Raw genomic sequence first — 19358 nt, 5'->3', positions numbered from 1 at the left:
CAACGGAAGGCCCGTCAAGGGGATAAAGTGACCCATCTTCGAAAAACGGTCAATGATGACCCAAATTATGATATTGTTCTGGGATTGAGGCAAGTCTGTAATAAAGTCCATTGAGATGCTGAACCATGGCTCAGTAGGTGCTGGAAGTGGTTGGAGTAAGCCCCAAGGCTTCCCAGTAGGCGGTTTCTGTTGGGCACAGATGGGACATGAGTCCACATAGTTTCAGGAGTCTTGCACTATGTTGAGCCACCAATAGTGTCTTTGTAACATCTCTAGGGTCCTGGTGCAACCCGGGTGTCCTGCCAATTTGGAATCATGAGCTCATTTCAGAACTCGTTCACGTAATCTACGTGGAATGACGGTTTTTCCAGTAGGAACTGTAGTGTTCACAGCAAGGGATACGCAGGCGGGATCTATGATGAAGCTAGGGACTTCAGGAATATCTTCAGTTTCAAATGATCTTCACAGTGCGTCAGCACGGAGGTTCTTGGAACCTGGGCGGAAACATAGAACAAAGTTGAACCGTTCAAAGAAGAGTGCCCATCGGGCTTGTCGGGGATTCAGGAGTTAAGCCTCTTTAAGGTGCTCAAGGTTCTTATGGTCAGTGAAGATGGTAAACTTGTGTTGTGCCCCTTCCAACCAGGGGCACCACTCTTGGAGTGCCAACTTGACTGTGAGGAGTTCTCGGTCACCAACGGTTTAACGGTGTTCTGTAGGAGAGAACTTATGTGAGTAGAAAGAGCAAGGTATCAATTTACCCTTGGGAGAAAACTGGCTCAAGACAGCTCCTGCGCCAATTGCAGAGGCATCAACTTCAATGACAAATGGAAGTCTTGGGCCCAGATGCTGAAGGCAAGGGCCAGAACAGAAAGCCTCCTTAATCGTCTAAAAGGCAGCTTGTGCTTTAGGTGTCCATACCCCTTTCCTGGTCATGGCGGTAAGTGGGGCAACTATAGTATAATAATTGGCAATGAAGCTCTGGTAATAATTGGTAAAGCCAAGGAAACATTGTAGGGCCCGTAGACCTACTGGCTGGGGCCAGTCGCGGATCCCTTGGACTTTCTCTGGATCCATAGAGAAACCTCAATCGGATATGATATACCCTAAGAAAGGTAAGCAATTACGCTCGAAAAGGCATTTTTCCAACTTGGCATACAGATGATTCTCTCTCAGACGTTGAAGGATGATCCGAACATGATCTCGATGAGATTCAAGGTCTTTGGAAAAGATTAGGATGTCGTCGAGATATTCAACTACGAAGGAGTACAAGAGGTCTCGGAGAATTTCGTTCATAAGGCGTTGAAAGACCGCTGGGGCATTGCATAGCTCAAAGGGCATCACAGTATATTCGTAATGACCATCCCTCGTGTTGAATGTGGTTTTCCAGATATCTTCAGGTTGGATGTGTACCAGATTGTACGTACCTCTCAGATCCAACTTGGTGAAGATCCGTGCCCCTTCAAGGTGGTTGAACAGCTCACTGATGGGGCAGGGGATATCGGTCTTTGCGGGTTATGGCATTGAGCCCTCTGTAGTCAATACAAGGGCATAGACTGCCATCTTTTTTTTAACGAAGAAGAACCCCGCTCCAGCAGGGGAATCAGGTCGAATGAACCCTTTCTCTAGGTTCTCTTTAATATACTCAGACATAGCTTGGGTCTCGGGTTGAGGCAGTGGGTAAGTTCTGTCTTTGGGAGGTGTTGTGCCCAGCAGAAGTTCAATAGGGCAATTGAACTTGTGTAAGGGAGGCAAGGTATCCGCTTTCTGCTTCAAGAAGACATCTTTGAAGTCAGAGTACTGCGGAGGCAAACCAGGTAAGGTAACAGACTTCAGAACAGGAACTACTGGAGATACTGAATGTAAACAGGTCTTCTGGCATTTGGAGCCCCACTGCACCAACTGCAGGGAATGCCAATTGAACTGGGGTTTGTGGGCCTGGAGCCAGGGCACCCCTAGCATAACTGGATGTGTTCATCATTTTAATACATAGAAGGATATCTCCTCCTCATGGAGAGTGCCCATGGTAAGACGAACTGCCACCGGAAGGTGCCCTGGAAGGTGTTCTCCTTGGATGGAGGCGATGCGAAGGCTCACCTCTAATGGCTGAAGAGGAATGTTCAGTGCTTGACAATGTCATCCATAATGAAGCTGCCACTTGCTCCAGTATCGACAAGAGCAGTGGTGGTGAAGGTGTGGGCCTTGATGCCCAGAGAAACGGGAAGCAAGGGTTGAGGGCCAGTAACAGTAGCACCTAAGCTCAGGATCCCCACCGGGCTCAGGCGTTGCAGTTTCCCGGATAAACCGGGCAGAACTGCAGATGATGTCCAGAAGTGCCACAGTAAAGACAAAGGCTCTCCTTCTGCCGACGGAGATCTTCGGTCGGCGACAATCGCCCATGGTTCACCTCCATAGGTTCCACCACGGAAAAGGGTGGTGGTGCTGAAGTCTTAGCTGGAGGGCTAGGAACACGCATGGGACGTGGTGTAGGAGAGCAGGGAGCCTTTACTTCTAGGCGCTTTTGCCGGCGGCAATGGTCAATCTTCCCGGCAAGGGAAATCAGGTCCTCTAGAGACGTGGGAGTCTCACGGATGGAGAGCTCATGTTTGAGAGCACAGGAGAGTCCATCTAGGAAGATGGCTTGCAGACAATCTTCTTGCCACCCAAACTCAGTGGCCAGAGTCCTAAACTCCACCGTATACTCGGAGAGGGTCCATGATCCTTGGCGAAGGTGGAGTAGGTCATGGCTGGCTACAGCCTGGTGGTCTGGGTCTCCGAAGGTCTGCTTGAAGAGAGCGATTAATTTAGATAACTTAGAAAGTATGGGATCAGAGCGTTCCCATAAGGGAGAGGCCCATGCAAGAGCCTTCCCTTCCAGGTGAGATAGGAGAAGGTCACCTTGGTGATTTCCTTCAGGAACGACGAGGGTTGCAGTGCAAATTGCATGAAGCACTGATTAAGGAAGCCGCGACAGAAGCGTGGATCCCCATTGTATCGAGGAGGTGCAGGAAGTGCCAACGATGCTTTGGGATTGGCCAAAGCTGTATCTCGTAGCTGGGAACGAAGCTCTTCCACCGAACAAGCCAGCGATTCCAAAGCTTGGTGATATTGTTTGACTGTGGCGGCCAAATCTGGTAGGGCCCTGGAGGTGGGAGACTCCGCCGAGTCCATGGCCTTAGCAACCTGTTGCACTCGGGGGGAGGGGGACCCTTGTCCTGGAGCAGTAGAGAATGGCTCCCTGGTAGGGACCAGGAAGTACCTGCCCCCAGGGGGCGGAGCACTGGTGGAGACAGAGGCTAGGATGAACTTCACCACTGGAAGCCCACAGTCCCCCTCGGGTGGAGCCCATAGGGTCCCGGGCCACTTGGACTTAGGTGGACCTCGCAGGGTCTCCTGGAGATGTGATAGACAGGCATGCCCACAGACAAGAAAGGAGCGCAATCAAGTTCAAGACTGGAGGTCAGATGGAGCAAGGAGGACCAGAACAGAGTAAGTGATGACAAGGCTAGGAACAGAGCCAGAATGTTGAGACGAGGTCAATCAGGCAGAGGTCAGAATCCGAGAGTCAGTCTGAGGAGTGGTCAACAAGCAGAGGTCAGTTCCGGAGGTCAGACGAGGTCACAGGCAGGCCGAGATCAGAAGGCAGGCAGCAGGCAGAGTAGTCAACTGAGGTCAGACGGCAGGCAGGAGGTCAAGGAGCAAGCCGAGGTCAGTACCAGTGAGACAGTCCGGAGGTACTACCTGTGGAGACGACAGACGAACACAGGAACAAGAGGACACTGGAATGGAAGGATGCAGGAACAAGGCTGGAGCAGAAGGATCCTGGATCAAGACTGGAACAAGACTGGAATAAGGCTCAGAACGCAGTGACAATCTATTTTATTTATTTAAAAACGTTTTTATACCATCGTTTAGTAATACACCATCACAACAATTAGGCATGTATATCAGTTTGGTTTGTACATTTATCTAGGAGGGGTGCCAATCAGTTTTTCGGTTACATGTTTCAAAAATCTATTCTGTATGGAAAGTGGATTGGAACTTCCATTTATATGATTCATTGGATAATCATATACGTTTTATACTGTCTCTCTTAAATTAATAATTATGATAAAAATTGTAAAGAAAGCAATTACGCTATTAGGTGACTTTCAGCTATGAGTAGGTGTTCTTACTCATTAACGTCATTGTGAAAAGCTTTTTTGAAGAACCAAGTATTCAGACTCTTTTTGAAGCGTTTTAAATCTTTCATCAATCTTATTTTGAGTGGCATTGTATTCCATAATATTGGACCCGCTAAGGATAGAGCTCTCTCTCTAACTTGGGTCAGTTTTGCTGTTTTGACCGAGGGTATGGTTAGTAGAGCTTTATTGGCTGATCTGAGATTTCTCTGGGGGACATGTAATCGCAGTGCGGTGTTTAGCCAGTCAGCATTTTCGTCATTGATTAGTTTATCAATTGTGCATAGCGTTTTAAATTGCACTCTTTGTTCTATTGGCAGCCAGTGTAATTCGGCAAGTGATATGACCCCTTCTGTTTTTATCAGTAAGTATTCTGGCAGCCGAGTTCTGTAGTATTTGTAGTGGTCTGAGTGTTGGATAAGGTAATCCTAGGAAAAGTGTGTTACAATAGTCCGTGCTAGCGAAAATTAGTGCTTGTAGTACTGTTCGAAAGTGTGCTTGAGTTAATAAGGGTTTTAGTCTCCTAAGGACCATTAATTTGACGTAGCCTTCTCTAACTTTTAGTGATATGTGTTGCTTAAGGCTGAGTTCCGTGTCAATTATTACTCCTAGGTTACGAGCTTTCTCCTTTAATTCCACTGTCTTGTCATTTTTAAGTTTGATAGGATTCTGAATTATTTAAATGTTTTTTCGTTCAAAATGTATAAATTCAGTTTTTTCAATATTAATTACTAGTTCCATTTGGTTTAGTAGTTGTCTTATATCTAGGTACAGCATTGCTAAGTTTAATGTCTTTTCAACTGTTTCTTCTACCGGTAGAATTAGCTGAATGTCATCAGCATATATGTAATGTATGATACCTAGTCCCACCAGTAGGTGGCAAAGGGGCAGCATGTAGATGTTAAATAGTGTCGCAGAAAGTGCTGAACCCTGGGGGACCCCTGTCTTTAGTTCGATTTTGTCTGATATTGTGTTTTTTATCTGTACCTGAAAGGATCTGTTATGCAGGTAAGATTTGAACCATTCAATTGGTTTGTTTTGTAATCCTATTTCTTCTAACCTTTTTAGTAGTATGTCATGGTTTACTGTGTCAAATGCTGCTGACAGATCTAGTAATATCATGATGTAGTGTTTTCCGCTGTTGAATCCGCATAGTACATTATCTGTTAGATTAGTAATGTTTCGGTACTATAGTGTTTTCTGAAGGCATGTTGCGAGGGGTAGAGTATGTTATTGTTGTCAAGATGTTCTGCTAGTTGCTTTTGTACCGCTTTTTCTATTAATTTATAGGGATGTGAATCGTTTTTTGACGATTTAAAATATCGTCCGATATATTTTAAATCATCAAAAATCGTTAGAGGCGATATTTAATAGGAATTCCCCCGATTTATCATCAAAAATCGTAAATCAGGGGAAGGGGGAGGGGAAGGGGGAGGGCGGGAAAACCGGCACACTAAAACAACCCTAAAACCCACCCCAACCCTTTAAAATAAATCCCCCACCCTCCCGAACCCCCCCAAAATGCCTTAAATTACCTGGGGTCCAGTGGGGGGGGGGGGGGTGTCCCGGTGTGATCTTTTACTCTCGGGCCTCCGGTACGTTGTAGAAATGGCGCCGGCGCTACCTTTGCCCTGTCAGGGCAAAGGTAGCGCCGGCGCCATTTTGTTTTTTGTCCCCCGACGTCAGGAGCATAGGAGATCGCTCCCGGACCCCTGCTGGACCCCCAGGGACTTTTGGCCAGCTTGGGGGGGCCTCCTGACGCCATTTTTTACGGCAAAACGATTCGAGTGCAGGAGGTCGTTCCCGGACCCCCGCTGGACTTTTGGCAAGTCTTGTGGGGGTCAGGAGGCCCCCCCAAGCTGGCCAAAAGTCCCTGGGGTCCAGCGGGGGTCCGGGAGCGATCTCCTACGCTCCTGACGTTGGGGGACAAAAAACAAAATGGCGCCGGCGCTACCTTTGCCCTGTCAGGGGCAAAGGTAGCGCCGGCGCCATTTCTACAACGCACCGGAGGCCCGAGAGTAAAAGATCACACCGGGACCCCCCTTCTGGACCCCAGGTAATTTAAGGCATTTTGGGGGGTTCGGGAGGGTGGGGGATTTATTTTAAAGGGTCGGGGTGGGTTTTAGGGATGTTTTAGTGTGCCGGTTTTCCCGCCCTCCCCCGATTTACGATTTACACGATATTTAAAAAAACAAAACCACGACGATCCGATTCCCTCCCCCCCCCCCCCCAGCCGAAATCGATCGTTAAGACGATCGATCACATGATTCACATCTCTATTAATTTAGCAAGCATAGGTAAGTTTGAAACAGGTCTATAGTTACGTAGGATATTTGGGTCACTGTTTTTCTTTTTCAGTATTGGTTTTATTATTGCGCCTTTAAGTGAGTCTGGCATTACTCCTTCGCTAAGTGATAGGTTAATTATTTTGGCTATTGTGTTGGAAGTTATATCAGCTAGTTTTTTTTATATCCATGGTGGGGATGGTGTCAATTTTATGTGGGGCGGGATTCAGATTTTTTTATCATGGATTCCACCGATCTGGGATACCTCATCAAATGTGGACCATTGTGTCACGTCTCGTTTGAGCATTTTGATTTCCAGTTTTGTTAGTATCGGAATCTTCGCTTTAAGGTTTGTGATTTTGTCTGAGAAATAGTGTACTATATCGTTGCATTTATTCTCTTGTGGGGTTTGGGGAGCCTCTGTTTTATCATTAGTCAGATTTTTCACTATGTTAAATAGCGTTCTTGGGTTGTTTGCGAATTTTTCCATTTTTGAACTAAAAAATAGTTGTTTTGTGTCAAGAATTACTTTTTTATAATAGGCTAGTTGTTTTCTAAATTTGGTTAAGTTTTCTGCTGATTTGTCTTTTTTCCACTTTTTTTCTTTTTTTCTCAGATTTTGTTTGATTTCTTTTAACTTCTCATTAAACCATGGGTTTTTTTGTTTGGGCTCAAGGATTTGCATTGTTCTTGTGGGGTTTATTTCATCTGCCAATATATTTGTGTTAGTCAGCCATTCTGTTGTTGCGAATGTTATGAATCCTCCTGTAGCGGTGCTATGGGAGGCTCCTCACCTCTTCCTGGAGGCTGCTCCGAAGCCGGGGTCTCACCTACAAACTATACAGGATTTGCTCCAGGGCCTGGGAGGCTTCAATGTCCTTGGGGCCTGCCTGAGGCTTGCTTGCGTCTGCATGGACTTCCTGGTTTGGGCCACGCCCTTCTCCCTAGGGGCCGGCCCGCAGCACTTCTCCTCAGTTATAGGGCCAGCTAGGTGTGGCCCATCCAAACTCCTCCCAGGGAGTTGCCTGTCTTCAGCCCTATAAAAGGACTTCAACTTTCAGTCAGCTTTGCCTTCGCAATGAGCCAGTTGTCTGAGCCAGTCATCTGAGGAGCTTCTCCTTCCTCTTGGACTCCATGTTCCTGCTCTTGCTTGGTGTTCCAGTACTCCAAGGGATCCCTCTTCGTTTTGTCTCTGATGTCCTGATGTCCCTGACGTCCTCCGTCTCTGCCCTCCGGATGTTCCTGAAGGCCTGATGTCCTTGATGGCTAGAGTTCCCTATGTTCCTAATCTTCCTGATGTCTGTTCCTGCAACGTTCCAGCTCCCTGAGTCCTCCAGGTGACCATCCTGAGGGTAAATCCGTTCCGTCCGGTTCTTGTTTCCGGTCACTGGAGCCTCTGCCAGCTGGATTCCTTTCCTGTGCTTGTCCCGCTCTCTGCGTGGTCCGTGACCAGTCTTCTTAGGCTGTGTAGGGCGTGCAGTGGGACAGGGTGGTCCGCGACCAGCCCATTGGGTCCGCTCGTGAAGGTGGGCTGTGTAGGGCGCCCTGAGAGACAGTGCCAATGTCTACCTTCTCAGCCCTCGACTGTGATGTCTTCGCATCAGCCCTCATCTGTGAAACCCTCGTCTCAGCCTTCAAGCTTCAGCCCTTGTCCGCCTTAGTCTCTTGTCCAGCTGCCACCTGTCCTACTCCCTGCAGCAGGTCCGAAAGGGCTGGGAGTAGTCGGAGGACCACTCAGAGACCAACCTTGCATGGTTGGCCCCATCCAGGCATGCAGGTCGGCAGGGGTCTGGTCAGCTTCAACCCTAAACGAGGTCTGTCTTACCGCAAAAGGCACACATCATCACCCCCAGCGCTCCCAGCCAGTGGAGCGCAACAGCGGATACACAGTCTTTGTGGTCAAAGTGTGTTAGTGTTTCTTCTAGTTTATTTTTTAGTATTTCAGTGTTAAACTGTGGACAATATTTAATTCTAGAGGTTCTTTTTTCTGTATTTCTTTCAGCTTTATACATTTAATAGTGGACTGAATTAAGAAATGGTCTGACCATGGAATTTGACTATATTTAGTGTTCATGTGTTCCAGGAAGCTGTGGTTGATGTATGCATGTATGTAAGGTCAAGTGCGTGTCCTGCCAAGGCAAGCTAGTGCAGGCATGGACTTCCTTATATCAGGGAGCACTGCGGAGCTAGGACCCACCCCTGGCCCTACAAGAGGTCGGCAGTCCACGTGCATGCACATTGGGCCATGGCCAACGCCATGGAGGACGCCGAACTCTTACGTGAGGCCTGGTGCGCAGTGGAAGGCCCGGCGACTGCCACTGCAGGACGCCAAGGCCTGGAAGAGCTCGCAGCTGCTGCTAGGGAGGCCGACCCGGGAACTGCTGTGGAACCAAAGAGGTGAGCAGACCCGTGTGTGGGCCAGACGTGGATGGGGTGCGTAACACTATATCTTTTTTGAGATGCGGTGACCAGAATTGTACCAGGTATTCAAGGTACAGTTTCACCATGGAACGATAGACATTATTTATTTATTTATTTTAATTTTTTCTATACCGGCATTCGTGAAAATATCACATCAAGCCGGTTTACAATAAACAATGGGTGATAACCGGAACAGAGAACGAAATAATATGAACTATAAATAATATAGATGCAGTTACAATAAACAGGGAGACGTACAACTAGGAGCAAGAAGAAGACAAGATAGAAACTTTAACAAAGTGTATAAACCTGTAGAATGGAGGAATTTCCAAAAATGGATGTTTGAGAATTACAATGAATTGTTCCGTACAAGTATGTAGTTTAACAATAAAGGCGAAATCATAAGTAATGAAGATTCTGGATGATAATAATGCTTAGGGGTAGGATACCAGGATGGTTATAATAATAAAATATGTTGATTGGAGGTTGAAAATCGGATAGAATAGTTTTTAATCTGCGTCTGGGAAGGCTTGTTTGAAAAGCCATGTTTTAAGTCTTTTTCTGAAAGTCAGTAAGCAGGGTTCCTGTCTAAGTTCCGTTGGTATGGAGTTCCAAAGCATGGGTCCTGCTGTGGAGAAAGCCCTATCTCTGTAAGTTATGTGGAGGGAAGTTTTGGAAGGCGGTACTTGTAGTGACTCTTTGTAGTACTCTCTTATGGGTCTGGAGGAAGTATGTTTTATGAAAGGGATTTGTAGGTTGAGAGGGGCGATTTGTTGGATGGATTTGTAGATTATGGTGATTGACTTATAAAGAATTCTGAAATGAATTGGTAGCCAGTGTAATTCTTTAAGGATTGGGGAAATGTGCTCTCTTCTCTTTGTATTAGTTAGGATTCTGGCTGCAGTATTTTGAACCATTTGTAGTGGTTTGGTGTGTGCTGATGGGGTACCTAATAATAAAGAATTGCAATAGTCTAACTTGGAGAAGATTATTGCTTGTAGGATAGTCCTGTAGTCATGGTTGTGGAACAGTGGTCTTATTCTTTTTAGAACATGCAGTTTATGAAAGCAGTCTTTAGTAGTTTGGTTTATGAAAGCTTTTAAATTAAGTCTATTATCGATGATTGCGCCCAAATCTCTTACTTTGTTGTTTGTAAATTAGTTTGAGGAATTGTGGGTGTGTGGCAGATCTCAGAGGATATGAGAAGGAGTTCCGTTTTTGAGGAATTTAGGATTAAATTCATACTGGAAAGGAGGGAGTTGATTTCTTGTAGACAATAATCCCAAAGCTCGAGGGTTTTTTTAATGGATTCTTTGATTGGTATTACAATTTGGATATCGTCGGCATACAGGTAGTGTTTAAGGTTCAAATTGGTTAAAAGCTGGCAGAGAGGGAGGAGGTAGATGTTAAAGAGGGTAGGTGAGAGGGATGAACCCTGGGGAACTCCTTGTGATGAAGGGTAGCGTTTAGATTCTTTGCTGTGTATTTTTACCTTGAAGCCTCTATTTTTTAAGAATGAGTGGTATGATATCCTTTGTTTTATTCACCATTCCCTTCCAAATAATTCCTAACATTCTGTCTGCTTTTTTGACCTTTGCAGTAAACCAAGCTGATTTCAATGTCTTATCCACTATGACACCTAGATCTTTTTCCTGTGTGTTATCTCCTAATATGGAACTTAGCATCATGTATCTACAGCATGGGTAAATGTTTCATATGTATTTCACCTTGGCAGATTAAATTTAATATTGACAAATGCATTTGGATTCCCAATCTTCTAGGCACACAAGGTCCTCCTGCAAGTCATCAAAATCCGCTTGTGATTTAACTACTCTGGATAATTTTGTGACATCTGAAAATTTGATCACCTTACTCGTCATATTTCTTTCCAGATCATTTATAAATATTTTAAAAAGCACAGGTCCAAGTACAGATCCCTGAGGCCCTTCACTTTTTTCCCCTGAGAAAACTCAGCATTTAATCCTACATCCTATTTCTTGTCAGTTTGCAATCCACAAACGAACATTGTCTTAAACTCCATGAATTTTTAGGTTTCTTAGAGGCCTCTCATGAGGACTTTATCAAATACCTTCTGAAAATCCAAATACACTACATCTACTATTTCACTTTTATCCACATGTTTATTAATCCCTTCGAAAAATGCAGCAGATTTGTGAGGCAAGACTTCCCTTTGGTAAATCCATTCTAGCTGTTTCCCTTTAAACCATGTCTATCTATATGTTCTGCAATTTTCTTATTTAGAATAGTTTCCATGATTTTTCTTAGCACTGAAGTCAAGTTCATTGGTCTATAGTTTTCCGATCACTCCTGGAGCACGTTTTAAATATCGGGGTTACATTAGCCACCCTCCAGTCTTCAGATACACTGGACAATTTTCATGAATAGTTTACAAAATTACTAGTAATAGGTCTGAAATTTCATTTTTACTTTCTTTCAGAACCTTGGTGTTGCGATCCCCCCTGCTGCTGCGCTACAGGAGGTCTCTTACCTTCCTCCAGAGGCCGCTCTGATGCCAGGGCCTTGCTTGTGTTCCATCCGGGACTTACTCCAGGGCCTGAGAGGCCTAGCTGTGCCTGTGGCTCGCATGCCTCTGTGTTTGGACTTCCTGTTTGGCGACGCCCTTCCCTAGGGGCTGGCCCGCAGCTCTCTACCCTAGTTATAGGACCAGCGGTGGGCGGTCCTGGCAAGCTCCTCCCAGGGAGTTGCCTTCTACCTCCAGTATTTAAGGACTGTCTGTTCATTTGCACGGGGCCTTCGGATTGTGCATTACAGTTGTCTGTAACCTAGCTGATCCAGGTCCTCCATGTTTCCTGATGTCTGCTTTGACGTGTTTCCTGATGTCTGTTCCGGATGTGCCATGATGTCTGTTCCAGTCCGCGCCTGCAGATTGTGCATTACAGTTGTCTGTAACCTAGCTGATCCAGGTCCTCCATGTTTCCTGATGTCTGCCTTGACGTGTGCCTAGTTGTTTGTTCCTGTGCCTGCCAGCCGTAAGGACTTCGGATGTGAGTATCCCAGCATCGGAGTTCCTGTTCGCCTGGGTCTTCCCCGCACCCTCCTTCTCAGCGTGGTCCGCGACCAGCCTTCCTGGGCTGTGTAGGGCGCGTCTGGGACAGGGTGGTCCGCGACTCAGTCCCACGGGTGGGCTGAGTACGGCGCCCTGATGGACAGTGCAATGTTTCCGTCCAGCCTTGTGTACAGTGTCTGCTTCAGCCCTTGCCCGGATGTCTTTCTCTGCCAGCCGAGGGGGCTTCGGATGTGAGTATCCCAGCATCGGAGTTCCTGCTCGCCTGGATCTTTCCAGTGTCTCGCTTCAGCCCTTGTCCTGATGTCTCCGTCTTGCTTCAGCCTGCTTCTGCCCCGTCTGATGTCTTCTGTTTAAGGACTCTGTCTGCCCTCGCCTCTGTCCGGCCTGCTGCCCATTGCCGTTCCCTGCGGCAGGTCCGAAAGGGCCGGGAACAGTCGGAGGACCGTTCATTAGTCAACTTCCCCGTGTTGGCTACCATGGGCATGCAGGTCCGGCTGAGGGTCGGACTCCCTGCTTCTGTTCCTGCCTGCCTGGCTCACCATGCCTGCTCAGCTCACCTCCCACGGTGTGGCTTCGGGCTCCTCCTGGGGTCCTGCCGTGGCCCAAGGGCTCACCACCCGCCCGAGACGACCGCGCGTGCTCGTAACACTTGGGGTGTATGCCATCTGGTACAGGTGATTTGCTACTCTTCAGTTTATCAATCTGGCCTTCTCCATCTTTCAGGTTCACTGTGATTTGGTTCAGTTCTTCTGAATAATCACCCTTGAAAACTAACTCCGGAATGGGTGTCTCTCCAACATCCTCATTAGTAAATACCAAAGTAAAGAATTCATTTAGTGTTACCGCAATGGCCTTATCTTCCTTATGTGCCCCTTTCACCCATATATCATAACGGAAATTCTCATAATAGTACCGGAGCATTCTACCCCGCCAACATCCTGCAACTCTCCAGACACCTCAGGATATTCCACAGCACCTCAAGTCAGAGATCTGGGAGTACTACTAGACAACAGACTCAGCCTCAATAAATTCATAAATAACACTACAAAAGAATGCTTCTTTAAATTACATGTGCTAAAGAAACTAAAGCCCCTTCTACTCTACAGGGATTTCCGCACAGTACTCCAAGCCATCATCCTTACCAAATTAGACTACTGTAATTCACTCCTGCAAGGCCTTCCAGCATACACTACCAAACCACTCCAGATGGTTCTGAATGCTACTGCAAGGATCCTTACCAATGCCAAAAAAAGGGACCATATCACCCCAATCCTCCAGCATCTCCACTGGCTTCCCATCAAATATAGGATTCAGTTCAAGACTTGCACGATGATTCACAAGGCACTACATAACATCTCCCCCCTCAACTTAACTTTCCAGCTTCAACTACAATCTTCTAACAAACCAACCAGAAGGGCATACCAGAATAGAATGATCACCCAACCTGCTAAATCTACCCTGAGGAAACGTGCTCTATCCACAGCAGGCCCGTCTCTCTGGAACTCACTACCACCGGACCTCCGCCTTGAACCGTGCCATACTACTTTCAAAGTGAAACTCAAGACTTGGCTTTTTCATCAAGCTTTCCCAGAGAGCTAAAAGCAAGAAGAACAAACTTTCAGCCTTGTCTTACAGCATTATTGTAATGTTCATATTGTGTCAGTTATATGTTTCAAGTTGTTTTCTAAGTTGTTCTCTAAGTTGATCTTAGCTGTTTCATAATAGATTTTACCTTGATTATTATCCGTTCATTATATTCGATATGTTCCATGTAAACCGCCTCCCGGCGATAGTTATTTCTGTTAAATGTGAACCGGAGTGATATGTATTGTATACAGGAACTTCCGGTATATAAAAACCAAAAATAAATAAATAAAATAAATAAATATCATCTAACAGCCCAACTTATTCATTCATAGGCTTCCAGCTTCAGATATATTTTAAAAAGTTTTTATTCTGAGTTTTTGCCTCTATGGCCAACTTCTTTTCAAATTCTCTTTTAGCCTGTCTTATCAATGATTTATATTTAACTACCAATGTTTATGCTTTTTCCTATTATCTTCAGATGGATCCTTCTTCCAATTTTTGAAGGAAATTCTTTTGGCTAAAATTCTCTTTTACCTCACCTTTTAACCATGCTGGCAATTGTTTGGCCTTCCTTCCACCTTTCTTAATACATGGAATACATCTGGATTGGGCTTCTAAGAGGTTAGGATACTTCAGCTTGGAGAAGAGACAGCTGAGGGGAGATATGATAGAGGTCTATAAAATAATGAATGGAACGGAATGAGTAAACATTAATCAGTTTACTCTTTCAAAAAATACAAAGACTAGGGGACACACAAAGTTAATAGATGATACATTTAAAGCTAATAGGAGAAGTTTTTTTTATTCAATCAATAATTAAGCTCTGGAATTTGTTGCCTTCTATGTCGATACAATAAGGACATAAATAGTGCTAAGAAATCCTATTACGCTATTAAAATTTCTAAGGCCAATGGTAACCCTAATATTTTGTTTAATATTGTGAAATCCCTAACCACGCTTCATGTGGGAAATATGCGCTTGCCAGCAAGCCATTTCATCAGGGTTTAAACACTAACTTCCCTTCTCCCTGACATTTGCCTGAATAAAAGCATCACTTGTACTTAAGTCTCTGCCCAGGAAAGGATACCTGACTTCATGTATTTCTCTGGCTTATAATTAATCCTGTTAGCCTGAAAGAAGGGCTGGGTTTTCCCTAGTCAGAGGCAGGACAAAGTCAGGAGGTATAGATTTCAGCAGCCAATGAGATGATCCGTGCACACCCCCTGAGCCAAAGCCAATAGTGTAGGGACTCGTCTGTTGCTATGGGGAAAGTAGCCAATCATGTAATGACACATCATCTGCCTTTGTATGAATGTACAATAAAAGGAAGAGCCTCGTGAGGGCTCAGCCCTTCTCTTCCTGCCTGCGATGAAAGCTGTCTCAAGTGTGTTCTTTGCCTCCATACTCTACATCTGGTGAGCCCGACAGTGATGATAAACTCCATGCTCATTTCGGCTGGTCATAGCTTAAGGTACGTACCGTTCAACAGATTTGCAATCGTAATATTTAAAAAAAAGTACTTCTTAATATTTTTAGAGTATTTCTTAGCAAGTTTGTTCCCCACACTCGTGAGCATGGGCAATGATTTGACTGTACAGCAGAGGCTACATGCCAGAGAGCTGCAGCAAATCATCAATAATCATTATTTCATCACCAGAAGAAGAAAAATAGCGCAAGTCAGCCTGGGGGACTTAGAAAAATTAATAAGTGAAATAGCTTGCCGTTGCCCTTGGTATTCACAGGCGGGAACTCTGAATATCCAACATTGGATTTTAATCGGCAATTGTCTTCATACGGCTCCCAGAGCTCCCATAAAGCAAAGATTAATCTGGCAAAAATGTACAGAGGCCATCGAACACATAGAAAAAAAAAGTTTAAAGACAGCAGTTTCAAACCATGTGCTTTTAGAAGCAGGCAGACTCAATCAGAATACCCTTCCCCCATCTTATGCTCAGTCTCCCTCAGAGACAGCAAATTCTTTGTATCAGCTCTCCATACCCACACCCAAGCCCATTCACACCTCTTTAGAAAAGCAACCCTTGAGAACAATTGAGCCACGACCTGGCCTGGGTGGGGCGATTAGCATTGAATTTCAGCAGAAAGAAAACCTTACAGAAACAGAATTGTTGGAAGGACTTCAAGCCTTCCCCATCACAGAAAAGAACCATGAACAAAGGGGGACAGACAATGAAATAGAACATCTGGGGACACACACTCACATGGCTCCTGTGGCTTCCTCTGCGTCCACCTCAGAGAAAAGGCCCCAGGAAACTGAAAACACTGAGGTCAGAAAAACTAGCCTTCCTCCATCTTGCCTGCAACCCCCTTCCCCCACCAACCACTCCCTGTACCCTCATTTGCCATTGCCTGAGACAGTCATTGATTCTGCATCATCAATTTGTCCAGGTAAATTACCATCTCAAACCACTGCTCCCGGTAACAATTTATGTGCCGCGGTCAGCATGGGATTTCACCTAGAACATGGAAATCTCACAAGAGAGGAATTATTGAAAGGGATTCAAGCCTCTCCTATTACAAAAGGGATTAAAGAGCTGGGTGTGGCAGCAAATGCCATGAGCAGTGGCTATGCCCACAGGTATTCAAAGAAATCAGCGTATAAGACCTTGGGCCAAGCAGCTGCACTCCTGTGTTACAAGCAAAGAAAATATCATTATGAAAAAAAGGATTTAATTAGACTCCTGCATTACAAGCAAAGAAAATATCAATATGAAAAAAAGGATTTAATTAGACTCCTGCGTTACAAGCAAAGAAAATATCACTATGAAAAAAAAAATGGTTTCTCTTAACAAACAGGACGGATTTGGAAAAAAAAAATGGTTTCTATTAGTCTTTGATATTCAGTTACAAAAAATCTGCATACTTTGAGAGTATTTTCCCCCACAAAGTGTATGCAGAGCTTATGTTAAAAACTGTACTGAAATTTGAACAATTACTGTGTAAATTACATGTGAAAGTTTCCCTTTTGCAAAGTTTATTTGGCTCACATTTAAAATGACTCCATTTCTCTGAGATTTAAGTTTATAGTTTGAATTGCTAGCGTACAGAACTTATATTTTTACTGTGATTCTCCCTTTCAGGACAAAAGTAAATTAAAATAGTATCTGTCTGCAAGGAATCAGCAAGTCCTTGCCAAGCCATTGTCTATGGTTGATGTTAAATTGTTAAACAATGCTATCTTTAAGTTCCTATTGACTGAAGGATTAATTCCTTGGGTGCAGTTCTTTTCTTTTGAGAAACACTGCTCCTCCCCCCCTTTTCTGTAACTCTTGCTTGCCACTCATGGGGGAGGGAGGGAGAACTTTTGAAAAGAAAAAAAACTGGACTTAGTACTGCAGTTTCTCTCTCTAGTTTATATATGTTATAACTCAGACAGATTAATAGTAGTTACAGTCACTTTAGCATGCAGTAGACAGAGCTGAGCAAACAGCGTGTTTAATTTCCTATTCTAATAATTATATGAAGAAATTCTATTCTGATATTCCACATTGACAGTAAGCTCAGAGTATTATTGATTGCAACCTGGAACAAAAATTGCAATCTATAAAGTAATGATGGGGTCTCCACTAGGAGGCGCTATGTTATTCTACAAGTTATATTATATTATTGTTTTAATAATTCTGTTGTATACTAGTTTTTATTTTTCAGATCTGCGGTCCTCATGTCTTAAGGACACTTCAGTTTTATTTTCTTTTTCACAAATTTATACAGAATTCTGAACCTTAAAATTTTTACTGATAGAGGTTGCTACATATAAAGCAATCCCTCCCAAACCTTTTCTTGCAAATCCAAATTGATTTTATTAAATTGAATAATAGAATTGATTTCTTCAAGGTTAAAAAAGTAAAAAATTCACTTTAATCCTTACCTTAGTAATTTTTTGCTGTATGCCAGTTTTTAATATTTTCCAGATTGACACTGCCATGAGGAGATGTGAAGGTGAACACTTTGCAGTTTATTTTAACATTTTTCTAACACCTTTTGACTTTTGATCCTTGATCTAATTTTGTTTTGATAACTTTTTGATAAGATTTTTAGCTCATATTATGTGTTATCTGTTGTCTGTCTTGATGCCAAGAAGACTATGAATGAATATTTGCAGAATGAATGAATATATGTCAGTCTTGTGTAACATATGTTTAATGTAATGTCTAATATACTTGTCATTTGATCCTGCTTACTGCAAATGACTTTTCCTTTAAATGATTAATTTACACTTATTGCTATTTTACTGAATGAAAATTGATCACTGCATAAAAACTTTCTTGATAATGGGGTTACGTTCTGAAAACTAAAAATGGCTCTGCTTACTGCAGCCATTCCTTTGCATGAATTTTGTCAATAATTGAACATTAAATACTTATTTGGCATCCCCTACAACACCACAGGGCAAGCCATTGTGGAGAGAGCAAATCATACCCTTAAGAGCTCTGGACCAAACAAAAAGAAAAAGGGGGGATTGCCCCTGGATTTTCCCCCTGAACAAAGTATTGTTTACTTTAAATCATCTAAACATATCAGGTTCACATAAGAACACAGCCATGAATAATCATTATGGGACTAGGGTTAGTCACCCACAGCCATCAGTTTTGTATAGAATATTTAATGTCTGGTACGGTCCCGTTCCCTTAAAATGGGGAACGAGGATATGTTTCTCTGCTTGCTTCCACAGGTATCAAGCCGTGGAAAGATGGAAAGGTGTCCAGGTCTACAGGACCCGATCACCAACTTCTCCCTGAGCCTCCACAGCCCTCAGAAGGACAGAGACCGGACTCCTTGCAAAAAGCAGCACCACATGACCTGGGGACAGATCAAGGCCCTATCCAACCAATCTGCACAACTCTTAGAACAGCAAGGCCTTGACAAAACTCCAGAGAACTTATTAGCCGCTTTTTCTTGCCTGAATGCCAACTCATTAACAATTGTGTTCTGCATCCTCCTCCTTTGCCTTATTTCTCCAGCTATGGCGATTTCAGAACAAGGACTCTGACAGAACAACATATACATCCTCGATGCACAGAACTTTTCACACCTGTTGAATCGAACAGACTGTTGGATCTGCACACACATGCCAACCCAAGCCTGCGGAGAATGACTGATGCATGCTGTACCATTTAACCTTACAGTATGGACTAATTATCCTTTACAGAGAGGTGTTTTCATTAACTCTCCAGTTAATAATACCATACTACACATTGGTAGCCGTATTCAAGAGACTGCCGCTCTTTGTTGGGACTATGATACAGGGGATGGAAAGGGAATTCAGATGGGAAATATCCATATTGTAACCGAACATTTGTATTAATCACTGAACACTTACATAATTATACCACATATATGTATGCAATTGGCAGATTTCAGGATGTGCAGTGGGAGACCCAAGCAGGTGCAGAAAGTATAGAGGGGACGAGGGATTTACCCTTTGTAGTTATATAGCCCAAATGATAACCAATGACATGTCCACTAATCTGTTAGGAAACATATGGATGTTATGTGGGCGTAGAGCATATATGTACATTTCCCCAAGATGGAGAGACAGATGCACTTTAGGCTACATCCTCCCCTCATACTATGCAGTCAAAAATTTACCCAAAGCAAGGCTCCGTAACAAAAGGGAGGCGATAAATAATCCCATAGAAAAGTATACAGAAACTCAGATAGCTAGAAGCCTGTTTCCCCCAATGGGGACAGCTATGAATTACAGAGACTTACACATCCTAGCTAACTGGATGACTGCCATATTTAATCAGACAGTCCATGTATTAAAACTACTTACAACAAAAGTCTCTCAGATTAGAGAAGTAGCATTACAGAACAGCT

The 19358-nt window shown here is 44.1% G+C and overlaps 1 pseudogene; it reads left to right on the top strand.

Moving 5' to 3' along the window:
- The first annotated feature begins 1353 nt into the window (after nt 1-1353).
- The window catches only part of LOC115100346, a 38653-nt pseudogene continuing 20648 nt past the window's right edge, over nt 1354-19358 (top strand).

This window comes from Rhinatrema bivittatum, chromosome 10 (genome assembly GCF_901001135.1).
Source record: "Rhinatrema bivittatum chromosome 10, aRhiBiv1.1, whole genome shotgun sequence".
In the NCBI taxonomy this organism is placed as follows: Eukaryota; Metazoa; Chordata; class Amphibia; order Gymnophiona; family Rhinatrematidae; genus Rhinatrema; species Rhinatrema bivittatum.
This window is presented reverse-complemented; position numbering and strand designations above follow the sequence as displayed.